At 54.1% G+C, this 2,605-nt stretch overlaps 1 protein-coding gene across 6 annotated transcripts in view; it reads right to left on the bottom strand.

The window, feature by feature from the left end:
• Window positions 1-2,605, bottom strand: part of PAK3 (p21 (RAC1) activated kinase 3) — a 132,554-nt gene that overhangs the window by 70,745 nt on the left and 59,204 nt on the right. For 2 of the 6 annotated variants that reach the window (XM_017743132.1, XM_008640502.2), the window contains exon 1: window positions 1,490-1,695. The exons of the other annotated variants lie outside the window; for them this stretch is intronic. The gene's annotated coding sequence lies outside the window, so the exon portion shown is untranslated. Of the gene's footprint in view, window positions 1-1,489; window positions 1,696-2,605 lie in introns of those variants that run through there. 6 annotated transcript variants of the gene reach the window in all.

Genomic DNA, 2,605 nt, shown 5'->3' with positions numbered 1-2,605 from the left:
ATTCAGTTCCTGGGAGAAAAGCTTCAAGGACCTTTGGCATGAGCAAAGGATGGTAATGAAAGAGGAAGATCACAGTGGGCTCCTGCCTGCCCACTGTGTAGCACAGCAAGGAACAGAAATCAGTACTCAAGCCAGAGAGGCACAAAGTGACAGCACTGTTAATGTCCCAAAGTCACAGGGAGTCCAACCAGAGCGGCAGCGGAAGCCAAATCTGGCAACATCCCCCCTGCGACCAGTTCTGTGCAGACATGGCTAAAATGAAGGAGGAGTTGTAGGCAGATCTGAAAGACCTTGAGAATCCCAGCTGGTTTTGATCCCAGAACACTGTCAGCTCCAAGGACGCTTGGACCCATAGTCACAATTAAAGTATTAAAAGAAAAAGAGAAGAAAGCTTCAGGCAAAGGGAACAGGAAGTGAAAGTGGGACTCTCCCCACAAACCAGCTCTCCTCTAGGAGCAAATGCTGCCAGGCCAGAAGATGGCTAACACAAGAGCTGGGTTTGTTATGACCAACAATATGTTGCAGAGATTAATGTGTCTCACCTATCCCTGTAACTGTATGTACAAAACCTGCAAAGAAATATGGAGGGTTGGAGGAAGACAACCTCTTGTGCCCAATTTTGTTTTTCCAGACCTTGTGAGTCGGCTCAATACACACAGGACAATCTGGACTCCAACTTCCACACATTTTCTGAGTTTTGGTCAGATTTTTACAGAGAAATTGCCCAGTCAACAGTCTGCCTGGAAATGTAAAGTTCTCCTCCCTGTAGTGAGCAGCAAAATGCTCACGAACTTCCAGAAAATCCTCCTACAGAGTTTCGCTGGGCTTGTTGGTTTAGAGGGCACAAAGACCCCATTAGTCCCTACAAAAAGCCAGCATGCTTGTGCTAAAGCCCTGAGGTGAATAAGACCCAAGCCCAGGGCCTGTGACAACCAAAGCAGCTCACCCTGGATATTGAGTCCTGCAGCACTGCTGTTACAGCTGCCTCCGAAACTGTTGCTGCTGCAAGCAGTGGCCCATGAGGCCTGAAACTTAATACCGTAACAGGAGCTCAAGCTCACAGGAGCTACTGAGACTTACTTTTAGTTATCCAGAGTCACTCAGTTAAGAAATGCCATCCATGCAGATCTTGGTTCAGAATACAACCTCCTCTGCAGCCCAGAGGCAGCTGCCTGCAGCCCCCCACCTATGAAGCCAGCCAGCCCCCAGCCCCAGCCCCCTGCACCATGCCTGCCACCAGCTCCTCTGCCCAGTTCCATGCTCAAGGAATGCAGCTCCAACCCATGCAGCTCCATACAGCCACAAATATCACCCTCTGTAACCAGCCTGTGCTCACGGCAGAAAACCCGGCTCAAGTCAATCCCTCCCCTCCATGCACATAACCTGCCACGGCAACCTTTGCTCCCTGGCCTCGAACAACCCACCAGTCCATGTCCCAGACCTTCAACCCATTACCCCCGACCCCTAATTTACTCCGTATTCTGCTCACATCGTTGGGTAACCTGTGACTGGAAGCCCGAGGCTCCTCCGCAGCCATGTGCCACACTTCCTTCGGCACAGCGTCCTCCTCCCGGGCGGCTCCGGAGCTGTGCCCGAGCCCCCTCCTCCCCGCCTGACAGCCACAGAGAAGGTGGATTCACTCGAGAGGAGCCGGGGAAGTCGGTCTCACCACCCCTCCGGCCGCAGCGTCCTCTTCCCTCTCTCTCCCTCGGGCAGGCAGGCAGCAGCCTGGCTCCGGCCCTCCCGACAGCCCGTCCTCCTCCCCCTCCTCCTCGCTCTGAGGCGGTCCATGTCAGACCGAGAATCGCTCAGCAAAGCCCATGCTGATCTCTGGCCTCCAGGTTCCCTGTGCAAGCATCCCCGACCGTGCCCAGAAAGACAAGAGAAAGCAGCGTCCCCCCTCAGGCAGCCCAGCGCGGGGTCGGATCCGGGCAGGTGGGGCATCAGGGGCACGAGCCTTTAAGGGGGTTTGCCAAACTCTCTGCACAGACACCCAGGCTGTTCACTCCTGACACACGCTGTGCTCACCCCGCAAACGGAACGGCGCGGGGAAAGGCAAAATCCAGCCCCTCAACAACCCTCGGGGCTGCAGGCCCCCAAACAACCCCGCTCCCGGCCCGGGCCCACCATCTCTTTCAGATGTTGCTCGCTTTGAAGCTATGGCTTCTCCTGCCTGAATTCCCTCAGCCTTCCACATTAAATACCTCGCTGTATTTAAAACAAGGCTCGTGTTCTGGTATCAGTGAAAACCGGATCTGAAAACTGCCTCAATGACCAGAAAAAGGGGCCACTCGTGCCGAGTGCATCCCCCCGCCGGAGGAGGGAAGCCTGGAGCGGCCAGACATCATGCTGGAGCACTTCCTCGGCTGGCTGGTGTACAAGTCTGGGACAAAGGGACAACCCAGCACAGGGACCAGCTCCAGTGTGGCATCAGACACCACCATGCATGCACAAGGAGAGACCACCCTTCCACGAACGGATTTTGGGAAAAACTTGGCAGGTGCTGCTGCACAGGTCAATCGGATGCGCGTTGCCAATAACGAGTATTAAAAAAAAAAAAAAAAAAAAAAAAAAAAAGGGGGAGATATTTAAAAACCAGAATGTC

This window comes from Corvus brachyrhynchos, unplaced genomic scaffold (genome assembly GCF_000691975.1).
Source record: "Corvus brachyrhynchos isolate BGI_N302 unplaced genomic scaffold, ASM69197v1 scaffold398, whole genome shotgun sequence".
Lineage (NCBI taxonomy): Eukaryota > Metazoa > Chordata > Aves > Passeriformes > Corvidae > Corvus > Corvus brachyrhynchos.
The sequence above is the reverse complement of the archived record's forward strand: the minus strand, read 5'-3'. Positions and strand labels throughout refer to the sequence as shown.